The sequence below is a fragment of the Suricata suricatta genome, chromosome 9, assembly GCF_006229205.1.
Source record: "Suricata suricatta isolate VVHF042 chromosome 9, meerkat_22Aug2017_6uvM2_HiC, whole genome shotgun sequence".
Taxonomy (NCBI): Eukaryota; Metazoa; Chordata; class Mammalia; order Carnivora; family Herpestidae; genus Suricata; species Suricata suricatta.
In genome coordinates this window covers 137,248,668-137,261,942 of record NC_043708.1, presented here as the reverse complement: position 1 = coordinate 137,261,942, position 13,275 = coordinate 137,248,668, and the positions used below count along the sequence as shown (strand labels likewise).

At 46.1% G+C, this 13,275-nt stretch overlaps 1 protein-coding gene and 1 long non-coding RNA gene across 2 annotated transcripts in view; both read right to left on the bottom strand.

Annotated features, from left to right (window-relative positions):
• ADAMTSL3 (ADAMTS like 3) overlaps positions 1–13,275 on the bottom strand; it is a 101,131-nt gene that overhangs the window by 37,886 nt on the left and 49,970 nt on the right. The window lies entirely within an intron of this gene.
• On the bottom strand, positions 3,790–13,250 carry LOC115301343. Its single transcript, XR_003913070.1, has 3 exons — positions 13,166–13,250; positions 5,544–5,632; positions 3,790–4,188 (listed from the first exon to the last, which is right to left on the bottom strand). It is a non-coding gene; the product is annotated as an uncharacterized LOC115301343 (long non-coding RNA).

Sequence of the window (13,275 nt, the reverse complement as noted above, 5' to 3'; positions counted from 1 at the left end):
CCTACACTGTTGGTGGGAATGTAAACTGGTGCAGCCGCTCTGGAAAACAGTGGAGGTTCCTCAAAAAATTAACAGTAGAACTCCCCTATGACCCAGCAATAGCACTGCTGGGAATCTACCCAAGAGAGACAGAACTGCTGATGCACAGGGGCCCATGTACCCCAATGTTCACAGTGGCACTTTCAACAACAGCCAAATCATGGAAAGAGCCTAAACGCCCATCACCTGATGAGTGGATCAAGAAGATGTGGTTTATATACACAATGGAGTACTACATGGCAATGAGGAAGAATGAAATCTGGCCATTTGTAGCAAGGTGGATGGACCTCAAGGGTGTCATGCTAAGCGAAGTAAGTCAGGCGGAGAAGGACAAACACTATATGTTTTCACTCATAAGTGGAACAGGAGGAACTTAACAGAGGCCCATGCGGGAGGGGGAGGGGGAAACAGTGGGGGAGACGGAGGGAGGTAAACCATGAGAGACTCTTGAATACTGAGAACAAACTGAGGGCTGATGGGGGAGGGGGAGAGGGGTGATGGTCATGGGGGAGGGCGCTTGTGGGGATGAGCACTGGGTGTTCTATGGAAACCAACTTGACAATAAACTATAAAAGAAAAAAAATTCCGCATCATTTTTAAACATCGGATTTTTTATTTCAGTTTTTATACATTATCCATCTCATAAAGAAAAAAGTTAGGACCTGTAGGTCAGGTACCAGCCTGCTCTGTGACCATTCTGTCCCTCAGAGATTAAAGCAAAAAGCTTAGCCCTGGGTGGTCTTCTTCAAATGGAGATCCACAGGGGTATAGTATCTATTCCCAGTGAAAATTTTAATGCTGAGTTCCCATTTCAGAAATAATCTGAAAAATTTATCTAGGCCCCTGAGGGCGGGGACACCTTATCGCCAGCTGAGGCCCCTGTTCCCTTGGGCATCGTGCTACGGTTATGTTCAAGTTGTCTGATCACCCACAGCAACTGGGCTGTACTTCCAGTGCAATGATGCTCAGAGCAGGGTTCCGTTCTCAGACTTGCGTGTTACTGCACGGGGACATTTCTAGGGGGTTCTCTGCCCAGGTCAGACACATCTAACCTCAATTTTTTTATAACTGTCTTTTAATGTTTATTTATTTTTGAGAGAGAGGGTGAGGGGAAGAGGCAGAGAGAGAGGGTCACACAGAATCGGAAGCAGCTCCAGGTTCTGAGCCATCAGCACAGAGCCTGACGCGGGGCTCGAACTCACGAACGGTGAGATCATGACCTGAGCTGAAGTCGAATGCTCACCTGACTGAGCCACCCAGGTGCCCCTAGACCTTTCTTAATCTCAAAAATATTCCATTAAATAATTTCATCTGAGCAACTTTAGAGTAAAGCAAGTTATGATTTCAAACCAACTCTTGACCAAATCATTCCGTATTGATAGACGGACATCCACGTGGACCTCACTAAGAGGTTTCACCCAAATGTGAGAAGGAGGGGCACGGGCGCATGTGGGTTTGTGTAGATGAACCGAACACTGAGCACATGCATCGCCCAGGGATGAATGCTGTAGACTCACTGCTCTGAAAAAGGAAGACAGAGAAGCGTTTTCACAAGAAAAAAAGAGTTTTCTCTATCAAAGAAAACTGGGAAGTTAAGCTCTGTCATCTCTTAATTCTTCAAAGAAAAACAAGAAGGGGAACCCCCCCCAGACATAGAAACAAGTAGACACGATCAAATAAGTATTTGGTCCTGGAGGTCCACGCCCCGTCCGTTCTGCCTGTGACAGCTGCCCCCGGCCTGCACAGGGGCTGGCCGCTCCTCTGCATGTCCTTCGTCACCACCCAGGAGTATTTGTCGTGTTCTCCAGATCAAAGCACTACATCACCGCTTGTAGAAGACCCGGGAAACCCACTGAAAAGGAGATTTAAAACATTCATAATTCCACAATCCAAAGACAGCCCCTGCTAACATTTTGAGGTGTCTCTTGATGTTTTCTCCCTGTCCACGTTATGAATACAATCAGACTTGTGAGATTTTCTGACCTGATCTTTTAGCTTACGGGTGTAACAGTAATGTTCCCCATGCTATTTCAGAAGTGTAAATGTAATAAAAATTTGTAATATTCCATCTTAGAAATCCCATAATTGACTCAGCCATTTCTTTACAGTTTAAGATTTGGACGGTTTCTGGTTTTCACATATTATAAATAATGATGAGATTAGTGTATTTTTGCATAAAACATTTTGTTTTACTTAGAATATTCCCCAGAGAAGTTCCCAGGGAAGGCGTTTTGCTGGATCAGAAAGTAAAGATATTTCGGAGCATCTTAATACATGTTGCGAAACTGCTTATCGAAAGCCTGTACTGGGCGCCTGGGGGGCTCACCGGTTGGGGGTCTGACTGCAGCTCAGGTCATGATCTCGCAGTCCATGAGTGTGAGCCCTGCATTGGGCTCGGTGCTGACAGCTCAGAGCCCGGAGCTGCTTCTGATTCTGAGCCTGCCTCTCTCTCTCTCTCTCTCTCTCTCTCTCTCTCTCTCTGTTCTTCCCTCTCTTGTGTGAATGCTCTCTCAAAATTAAACATTAAAAAAAATTTTAGGGGCACCTGGGTGGCTCAGTTGGTTAAGCGTCCGACTTCAGCTCAGGTCATGATCTCACGGTTCATGGGTTCGAGCCCCGCATCGGGCTCTGTGCTGACAGCTCAGCGCCTGGAGCCAGCTTTGGATTCTTTGTCTCCCTCTCTCTCTGACCTTCCCTTGCTCATGCTCTCTCTTTCTCTTTCTCTCTCAAAAATAAATAAAACATTAAAAAATTTTTTTAATTTTTTTTAAAAAAAGAAATCCCTGAACTTGTTCAGCAGCACCACACACACCTAATCTCTGTGCTCACAAACTCCACCACAGGGTTTCATAGTTTTTCTTTTCTTTAAAGTAACGCTAGAGGTAAAGATGCTATTTGGGCATTGCTTGAATTTACACGGCATCAATTATAAGCTGGACCTCTCCTTAGGAGCACTAACCACTTGCTTTCCAAACAGAAGAATACATTATTTTCCTTTAAAATATCCATGTACTATCTTTAATTTTTCTCGTCTATCTGAAAAAACTTTATTTTATATAGTGAGCAGTTTCACATCGTTTCTATTACCGGTCATTTTTCTTTAAATTTTCATTTGAATGTTTTTCGACAAATATCCATTGTAAGCCCTGTAAGTAGAACAAGCCATCAATACATTTCATTTTCCACTCACTGGGAGTTTCGTATTGTAATTTTGAGAAATTTGAGAAACATCGACTTTTATAGCCTTTCTATATTTTTATGGTTTAATTTTTATTTAACTCTTCAATCCATCTGGAATTTGTGTTGGCGTGTGGTAAAGGTTTAAATTAACTTTCTCTAAATAGTTAACCAATTGTTCTAATGCCACTTGTTGAATATCTTAAGTGCTCACATTTACTGAAAGTATTTGAGGTAATATGTTCATTTCCCAACAGAGATTGTAGCTACATTATAACTTTTGAGATATTCTCATTTTTGTTATTTCCTACACAGGGTGTCATTATAGTTTTCATTTTCTCTTTAGTCAATAATTGTTTTAGGAGAATATTTTAAAATTTCTAAATGCTTATAGTTTTTACCTTAAAATACCTTCCATAACGTTTATTCACATTAGGCTCAGAGAACATGGCCTGTATCAATCTCCTTGCCTGATTTTTTTCTATTTCTGCATTTCCTAAATTCTAAGATGCCATTTCTCATTTGTTTTCAATTTTTGAAATCAGAATGGAATACATCTTACAATCAACATAGTGAGTGTTTGGGATTTTTTTCACACAAGCTTGTACTAAATCAAAGAGGTCTTATGAGTTTACTTCATTTCCTCTTCTGTCTCTCCTCTCTCTGTTGTGAGTACATAGGTTGGCCCTCCGATATCGCTACAACATAGTGACAGTCTCCTTGCCGTCAACTTTATCTCCCTGTCCTCTTCCCGTGTGACTGAAGTGATGACATTGGTCTTCGCGGCTTTGACTTCCTGCTGAATCCAGAACGCTTGATCTCTCCTGCATCTTGATGTTATTGAAACCAGCCTCTCCTGCTTCGGCCTTTGCTCACCTCAGGCCACCCGCCTCCTCAGAGTCTAAGCAAGTTTCACGGGTGCAACCTCTTCTGAAAAACACAAGTCCGTGTCCTTTGTTTCTTAGGTTCTGCCTGTAAACATGTAAACAAGCCAACATGTAAGCGTGTCAGAGGACTGGAGGTCCCCTGCTCGCAGACGGCAGAAAGTCCTGTAGGCTCGGGGATACTCCTTGCTTACACTTCTTTGAGAGGCTGCTCCATCTGGATTTGGGTAATAACTGAGCAGCTGAATGAGGGGTTCGGAAGGGGGATCTCTCAGAGCCCCTGGGGAAAGGGATCTTAGTCACCTGAATCCTTTACTACGGAATGTGTGAGTCAGAATCACCAGGGTGTGCATATGGGCAAGACAACATGGCCGTTGGGTCCAACACCATGAAACGCTCACGAATGATAAGGCCCGCCAGGTGTTTAATGATATTGCTGATCAGATAAACGCTGGTCGTTTAAAATAAGATTTCCTGTGGCACGTGGCAAGAGTCAGCCCTGATAGGGACAGCGTCTAGCCACAAGATCACACGTGGCAGGCAAACCTGAACCTCAAGGCGACCTCCTACAGCCAAGCCTGGGTCTGGTCCACTTTGCTAAATCAAAGAGTATATATCAAAGAGTTTCTCAATAAATTATAACATTAAGGGGCTCCTGGGTGGCTCAGTCGGTTAAACGGCTGACTTCAGCTCAGGTCATGATTCCATAATTCATGGGTTTGAGCCCCGCGTCAGGCTCTGTGCTGACAGCTCAGAGCCTGGAACCTGCTTCTGATTCTGTGTCTCCCTCTCTCTCTCTCTCTGCCCCTCCCCTGTTTGTGCTTGCTCTCTCTCTCTCAAAAAAAAAAACCATTAAAATATTTTTATGTAAATTATAACACTAAATATTAAAAATTATAACATTAAAATATATAACATTCTATTTTATTATAACAATAAAAATATAAAAATTGCTAACTAAGTGGTGCAGAAAGATTTTCTATACTCATCTGAACCAATGTTTTTTGCATTTATTTTGTAGGCTCTTATTCTAATATTCTACAATAAAATTTGGCAAGTTTAATGATGCCTTTTTTTTTTACTTAAAAACTATTGAGTGGAATATTGTAAGGCTGAACACTGAGAAAAAACATGCTTTTAAAACATTTGGGCTAGTGGTTTACACTAAGTTCATGGCATCATAAATCCATGTCTAAAATGGGCTGAATGTGGGACACGCACTTGCGGTTCTATGAGCACCATCTAAGAGCAGGGAATGGAGCTGCCTCCCGCGAGGACACAAAAGAGACTCAACTCATAAAATATGCTAATCGTAACACGGTCTCACTGCCAATAGCAGGGCATGTTTTCTGCTATTAAAATATTTTAGCGCTTAACATAGCTCTTCAGAATGTAAAGCTCACCGACACATTCTAACCTTTGTCAAGGCTGCCAACCCAATACCTTTTGTCACCAACCCCTAAGTCACCGCTCCTCAAGCATGCTGCGGCGTCAGAATGTGTGAGCCATCATGGGATGCTTTTCCAAGGCCCCTTGGAATAGAAATAAATTAAACTTTAATTTACAAGACTTACAATGTTGGACTAAGTGGAAAACTATTTTATCTCATCTTTTCAATGTGACGAAGAGGTCAGGGGCCAACACATCTAAGAAATATCTACAGAAAAGGCATCTAATTATAAAACATTTTGCTGTGGAATTAATTTATTTTCTTGAGAATCTGATATATTTTAAATTGCATTGTTTAATTTGAGCAATGTGATCTGGTGCAGCAAGGAGCAAAGATGTTTCCCCTTGAGCCAGGCCTGGGTTTGGTGGGGCCGTTACCTCCTCCAGACCTGCAGCCTCCTTGTTGACAGTGGGATGACACCAGCTCCCAGAAACATGTCTGTTCCATAGTTGCTAATTTTTTACTTTTTATTATGGCAAGTTTCAAGTGTAAATAAAGATAGACAGAATGGTATCACGAACCCCAAGGACCACTCACTCAGCCCCACAACCCGTGGCCAATCTTGACCCACCTACTACCCACCCTCCCCCATTATTTTGTAGCAAATATAAAACGTCATGTCATTTCATCAGTAAATATTTTCTTTTTTAAAAAATTATTTTAAATTTATTTATTTTTGAGTAACAGAGACAGAGACAGAGCGTGAACAGGGTAGGGGCAGAGAGAGAGACACAGAATCTGAAGCAGGCCCCAGGCTCTGAGCTAGCGGTCAGCACCGAGCCCGATGCGGGGCTTGAACGAACGAACCGTGAGACCATGACCTGAGCCAAAGTTGGAGGCTCAACCAACTGAGCCACCCAGGTGCCCCCCATCAGTAAATATTTTCATAGGTGTCTATAAATGATACTTTTCTTTAACACAATCATGATACTGTTTTCACAGCTTAAAAATTAGCAGTTGGCAATAAAATATTAATTTTCCAATCTTCTTAAGTCATCAATGATATTGTAACTCATGTTAAAGAGAGGATCCAAATAGGGCCCATATTTTACAAATGCTTGATATATGTTCTCAGAGTTTCATTTAATCGTTTTGGTTCCCCATCAGTCTTTTCTTTTTGTTGTTGTTGTTGTTGCTGTTGTTTTCCTTTAAAACTGTTTGTTGAAGAAACTGGGCTGTTGGTCCTGTGACGTTTCCCACTGTCTAGAAATCGGTCATTGCAGAGACATGGCCTAGTTTAACCCATTTCTCTGAAAGCTGTATTCCTTCTTTGTAACTGGCAGTTGCATCTGGAACCACAGAGGGCACGAGTACTTCACAGATGGTATTGTGTTCTTCATCAATGTAATATTTAGGTGTCTCTTTTTATGATCTCATTAGCAACGGTTGATACACTACGCCTAGACCACCATCGGTTCACTGGAGGTTGCAAAATGACGATGTTCTCATTCTCCCATCCCTTCTTTAATAGCGGGAGTATTTCCATAAAGACATATTTTCCTCATTTACCATTTGGTCACTCGGTGGTATGATTCGTATAGATAACTATTTTGAGTTCTTTCCCTTCTTCATTTTCAATATCTTGAGTTGATTCCTTGGCACCCACCAACATTGATTAATGCATTTTAGTATCATTATTAATTTAGGGATTTAAACACAGTTGATATATTTAAATCCTTTGTAGTTTTTATTCTTATTGATGCCCAGATTGTCCCATTTTATTCTCGCCAGAGTCTCTGCAAGTTGGCTCCTGAGTTCTTGTGATGAAGTTCTAGCAATCCTGATTACCAGAGTTAATTACATCATGTTCCAGTCTCATTTCACAGATTTCCACCTCCGAGCCATTTCCCACGAGTCCCAGGTCCTTCTTGGTGGGAAATGATACTTAGAGACCATAATCCGGGCCCTGGGGGTGGCGCTGCAGGTAAGCTAGCCATTTGGTCATTGTTCCTAAGACTTTTCAGTGAATGGAGCTAGAAAACACATCCTACTTTATTACTTTTGCTTAAGATCAAATTCCTCAGGGGTTCTTGTAGATACTTACAGCTCAACTTTAGGACTATCAGGTTTTCATGTCTCTTTTACATTTATCTCTCACTTCTCCCACACCAAGGATCTGGGCTCTCAAGAATACCAGAAATTAAAAAAACAATTGGATGATCACTTCTACATTGTTCATTCGCTTCATCCCCACCTTGCCCACACAGCAGTCTCACGTAGCATTATGAACGCTGCCCCCCACAAGAAGATCACCGCAGAAAGTTTTATCATTTTATTCTTAGTTCTTTTTGTCTTTGGATATACCCACACACAGTCAAACATACGTGTTGAAGTCACTTAGAATAATTCTCTCTGTGTGGTTAATGCTACCAAGTGAAAACACCAATTTTTTTAACTTTGTTACTTTATTTTTGATTTTTAGAGATTACACTTTTTAAATCTAATGCCATCCTGCAATTTTGTCAAATTTTTGTAGATTCCAGAGTCGAATGTCTAAGACAGAATGTACAGGAAGACATTCAGCTTCCGTCCTTCTCTGTAAACCTTATTCTCTCCCTTCCCAAATATTAGCTCTTGGGGTTGGTTTTTTTCAACTCTTCACAAATTTCATCTCGCCTCACAGGGGCCATGCTAATACTCTCCGTATTATTAATTTAGCAGATGAGCCCCTGAAGCCATAGAGAAGATTGTTTTGCGAAGTCGTGGCAACTAGAATGCAGGACAATGTGCGCCGAGGTTACGCAATGAAAGGCAGCTACAATCCTATCTATATCTTATCTACACCTTATAATCTCTTCTGAAAAGAAAAAGCCCCTCTGCTCTAGCCTTCTACTGGAATTGCAGGAGGTGCCCGGAGACAGTCCTATCTCGCCTCACTCGACCCCACAGCCAGCACGGTGACGGGCAGGCTGGAGAGAGGCCCTCAGTATTGCCGAGGGAACGCCTGAATGAGTCCCTGAATGAGGAGCTGGCCTTAGGCTTCCTGCTGCTGCCAGCCTGGACGGACGCCAGACACACAGGCCACAGTGCCAGGCACCATTATCTTTCGTGGGCACAGTGTGTTTGGGATTAGGTTTTGAAATGGAGCGTGGCTGGATTTAATGCATATATTTAACACATCACTGCTCTATTTAATACGTGTATATTTTAATGTACTGGAAACCTAGCGCAAAGGAAAAATTTTGAGTCCAAGATCTTGCCTTGTCCTAATCAGAAAGGAAACTCTGCTCAACCATTCTGAATGCTGCAGAATTAAATGCCTGTCAGCAGGAAAGCCCAGAGGGAAGGGGTCAAGAGAAGGCTTCATCTCCTCGGGCCAGGAGGACTGTCGTGGGTGATCTGCCACGTGGAAAGAGTGGAGGACCAGCAGCAGGGCAGGCAGTGTCCACAAAGAGAAGGCGCTGACTCTCCAACTGAGCCTCTGCACCAACAGTGTGTGGAAGAAAGAAATGGTTTCCTCAGTGTCTGGCAGAGAGGAAGAAACAGAAATGAGCACACATGCACAGAGGAGAGAAATCAGGACAGACTCTTCATCGTGACAAAGGATAATGAACATTTGTGAAGAATTTCTTTTATTCCCTAAAGAAAACTCGTAAACAAAGGTGTAATTAGGATTTTGTCAAGTCTCAGCACCCCTGGAAATAGACCTTCTATCCACCCTGTGTCCACGGGAGACACAGAGAAGACAGAGTCTGGCTCCAAAATTGCTCTCAATCCAGAAGAAGCAGTAAGACATCCATGTAAATAACTACAAACCCAGATGAAGTCTTGGGGTCCCGAGCAAGGATGAGCTACAATTCCCGAGAGAGCAGGAAACAGCAACAACAGCAACACTACAGGCTGATGACCTCCTGGAGTAGATGGACGAGACGCTGTCTATGCTGGGCATGCCAGGAACACAGGTGTTCAATGATGAACTGGCAACGCCAAGGGCCCGGCATAGGAAAAGGTCAAAAAAGGCAGGTCTGTATTGGTTGGAGGCCTGGGCACATGAAATGCAATGGGGGAGGGGCAGCCGGGTGGCTCAGCCAGTTAAGCGTCTGACTCTTGATTTCAGCTCAGGCCATGATCTCACGTGGGATCAAGCCCCGCATGGGGCTCTGTGCTGACAGCATGAAGCCTGCTTGAGGTTCTCCCTCTCTCTCTCTCTGTCTCTCTCTCTCTCCCTCTCTCTCTCTCTCTCTCAATAAGTAAACTTAAAAAAGAAAGAAGGAAAGAAAGAAACAGCAGACAAGATTAGCCAGGTCGCCCCGGCCAAGCTATGTAGGGGCGTCAAGGTTTTTCAGGGGTTGGGCAATCTCAGAGGAGGGCACAAATGGGACCCACTTACGGTTTCTGACAAGGGCTATAACCTTCAACAAACAAATGTCCACCTTGCATTTACTCTGTGCCAGGCTGTGAGTCAGATCTGAGAGCTGAATGAGGAAAAGGCACGGTCGCCCCTGTCCCTAAGGGGCTCAGAGCCTAGGGGGAGAGTCAAGCGGGGGAAACCGTCGCCGAGCTGGGGGCCGAGGACAGGGAATCGACTGGAGAACCTCCAAGGAGATGAGGGAAGACTGATGGAGAAAGTACTTCATCAGCCAAACCCAGCCCTGGGAAGGGAGATGTATGTTACGTATGTTCGTTAATTTCTACATAATTCGAACGGGTTCGTGTAAGCAGCCACACATTTTTAACTTTCAGAAGTGGAAACCTGTCCAAAATGAGTGTGCATGTGCAGAATGACGAAGACACTGGCACCATTTCCGGGAAGAGGCGATATTAGAGGCCATCAGTCACTGTCCGGGGTGATCACTGCTGACCCCGGGGATGGGAGGCTCAGCAGAAAGTGCTCCAAACCTCAGATCCTGGACTGTGTTTTCTTGGAACCGTTCATGATGCAGCGTCCCCACAGGGTTTGCTGTCCGGATAAATGAGCCACCCAGACGACCCTGGGGGTTCACACCGCCCAAGTGCCCCCTCGGACCACATCCACTCCTCCTCTCCCCACTCCCCGTCCCCATCCCCGCCGCCACCCAGGAAGGTCACAGTCTCCTCAGGAGGCAGGAAATGCTGTAAGAGAATAATTCCCAAGATGCAGAAGGAAGGAAGCCAGCGAGCAAGCAGACGGAGTCTCACCTGGGCAGGAAGGGAAGGCAGAGGGCGTCAGGGGCTCCTTGGCGATGTCCTAACTGAATGGGAACAGAAACAAGGGCTCTGCCCAAACGACAGAGGGGGGCCCGGGGCGTACACGGCAGAGGGCGACGGTCCACGGACCAGGATGGTTTGCACAGTGTCTGCCCCTGGAGAGCTTCACTGACGAAACCAGGCCTGGAAACTTCCGGGGAGGCAGAGCCGAGAGGACATCCACGCGGGCGTCCAGACCTGCCGCACGCGTGTCCCCCACTTGCCCTTGGAATGTCCTGCCGCGCACAGCAGCCAGCAGCGCCTGCCTCAGGACCACCGGTCCCACGTGGTAACCAGAGCCCAGCACTGGACAGTCAAGACCAGGCTGCGAAGTGGGATGACCACGCGTCCAGCCTGCCTGGACCCTCTCAGTCCCAAGAAAACAGGGACAGCTGGCCGCCCTGCACAAGCTGACGCAACTCATGTTAAAAGTGTCACAAATGGTAACGCAGTATGCAGAATGACACACCAGACGCTTTCAAGACAGTTCTCCACCTGGCCCCAGGCCTCCCCGCAGCACAGCCGCTCTCCCACCACCCACCCGAAGGAGCCCTTGGCTCGCCCCCAATCCAGATCCAAGAAAACACGGCGTGTCCACGGAATGACCTGAGCCTCGCAGAGCCGAGTCCGTCAGGAGCCTCTTTGCAGGCCGTGCCCGCCCTTCTGTGGCGTCGGCCAGAACTGGCCCAAGGAAAGGAAACACTTCCAAATTCCAAAGAAGCCAATCCAAACATGATGCTCAAAATCCCTCCTGATTGGGAATAAATTCCCTTATTGCCTCCACGTCCAGCCTTCTAGTTCCAGCTTGGAGAGAATCAACAGTGTCTTTGCTCACCGGACAGGGCGCCCTCCCTCTCCCCGCTCCTGGCCCGCACGTCGACTCACCTGTGTTTTGCGGCTCTCTCGATCTCTGGCTGTTCTGCTCGCCCAGAGGAAGGAAGGAGCCGGCGCCCCCAGCCCCCGCCTGCCGCCGCTCCCCCTCCTCACAGGAAGCCTATGAGCACAGCTCCTTGTCCCAAGTCCCGCATTCTTCCAGGACGGCAGACGCGAACACGACCTCTGCCTGGGCGCCTGCAGCAGAGCGCCGCCCCGGTTCCGCTGCAGAGGGACGCGTGTCCGGGGACAAAGACGAGAGGTCAGGAGGTGAGCACACTCGCTTTCATCCAAACGGTGACACAGTGGACTTGCCCGCAGTGACCCAGCCTCACGGGACTCGAGGACAGAGTGCCTCTGAGCAGGGACTGGCCGCTCTCAGGGAGAAGGGGCCTCTGGGCACGGGCAGCAAGGGCACGGCCAGGACAGGACCCAAGCTCAGTGACGTGTAGGGGAGCTGCGTTTGGGACTGTCTTGACCTTCACGCTACCCTGTGCCCACCCATTAACCTACCTGGGGCAAGTGATAAAAAGTCAACAGCACCCTCCCCAAGATGAGTCTAGGTAGACAGCATCAGAAGAAAGTGTCTTCACGGTTCAAAAGCTGGAGCTGAGTCTCCAATAACAGACTATTCTTTCACGCCTGAGAAACAGCTGATTTGCAACAACCTTGACGATAATGAACTTCAGAGTTCACGTGGCCAGAAGCCGGTCAGAACAGCATGTGCAACACTCCTGTATTTGCTCTGCGCCTGAACTGGCAACGGAGTACAAGTTATTCCAATGAGCGCCTTCCTGTCTTCTCCTAACAGACCGTGGGCTTGCTCTCTCATTAGATCGCTAAATCTTTGGAATATTTAAGGAGCATAACTGCATTCGACCCAGATTACTCACTAACAAAGGAATGAGCTGTTCAAGTTCAAATGGCGAGTTGCTTAAAAATATCACAGACACGGGCCAGAAACAGCACGGAAACCCTCCTATCTGGAGGGGGTGGGAGCGTTCGCTTTGATCGGGGGGCAGCCGACAAGTCCCGATACATTCAAGCGCTACGTCTCTGTTCTGCCCCCAGAAGTTTCAGAAGTTGGTATGCGCTTCCCAAGTTGAAAACGATTACATAAGTAACTTGGAAGCGGCGGGCGCTATGTCTGAGGCCTGCCAACAGCTGAGCCACCAGGAACCTCCTCGCCAAGACATTCATGAAAAGTTCAGAAGTTCCTTTGAGAAAGAGGGACTCACAGCAAACAGATCTCTTCTTCTGAGAGGAAAAAAAGCATAGATCGAGAGTTACGTCGAGGAGAAGGGAAATCAGGTTTGTCATAACGGTAGAGGGAAAAAGACTCCTAAAAGAAGTTGGGAAATGAGACTCTACAAAGACTTTGTTATTAATACATTATTGTTACTACTAGTATTAAAAATTCATTCAAACATTTCTCTCATACTTTTCCTTCCCGCAGATTAGATGTAAAAATGTCTTAACTGAGCTTGAGGGCAAAGAACAGGCCCTTGGCTTTGCTACTGTCTGGCTGTGTGATCCTGGTAAGACCCTGTTCCTCTCTGGGGCTCGGGGTCCTCACCTGAAAAACAGAATCCCTACACGTCCTCCCGACTCGGACTTGCTGGCATTCCTGGCAGGGCCACAGACTTAGCCCTCTGCCTCCCCGGCAATGGAAACAGTAGAGAAAAT